This window comes from Penaeus monodon, chromosome 34 (genome assembly GCF_015228065.2).
Source record: "Penaeus monodon isolate SGIC_2016 chromosome 34, NSTDA_Pmon_1, whole genome shotgun sequence".
Taxonomy (NCBI): Eukaryota; Metazoa; Arthropoda; class Malacostraca; order Decapoda; family Penaeidae; genus Penaeus; species Penaeus monodon.
The window spans coordinates 32,582,134-32,582,764 of NC_051419.1; positions in this window are offsets into that span (position 1 = coordinate 32,582,134).

The window sequence follows — 631 nt, forward strand, 5'->3', positions numbered from 1 at the left end:
CGCATTTGTGATGCAAAAATAGGGTAAGGATCTATGGAAAAATGCAGTTCATGTTGTGTTGGTATATTGAATAAAGCAGTTTACAGATATTATTTTCAGTGTTATCACCAGATTGGATGTAGAAAGGAAGCAAAAAGAAAAAAAAGCAGAGTATTTATAAAAATTTTAACAATAAAATGAAAAGTGATTTGAGTGTTGTGTTTCATTTAACAAGGCATAAAATGAGTTTCAACCAGTTAAAGAAAACAACCACCGGAATGGATTTCAAAACAACCACTAATATGCTCACCTCCCATATTAGTGTGTAAAAGTATCTACCTATTCACCAATAATATAAAGTAAAAAAGCAGGGTACAGCTGTGGGGGAATGTTAGCTAAAGGCAACTTTTGCTACTGTTTTTAGCTTCTAACTTTGGGGGAAAAAAAAAATTACTTAAAATCTTGTGGTAATGTTGCAATCAATGAACGACAGAATCTAGAGAGGCTCCACAACTCAAGTAAACATTTCCCTTAAGAATTTTTTTATACTTTTAAATCACAGACTATAGCAATCTTTACCATAATACACTCAATTTTTTATAATTTTTTTTCTTTGGCAACAAAATGATAACTGATATTTCATTACGAGAAG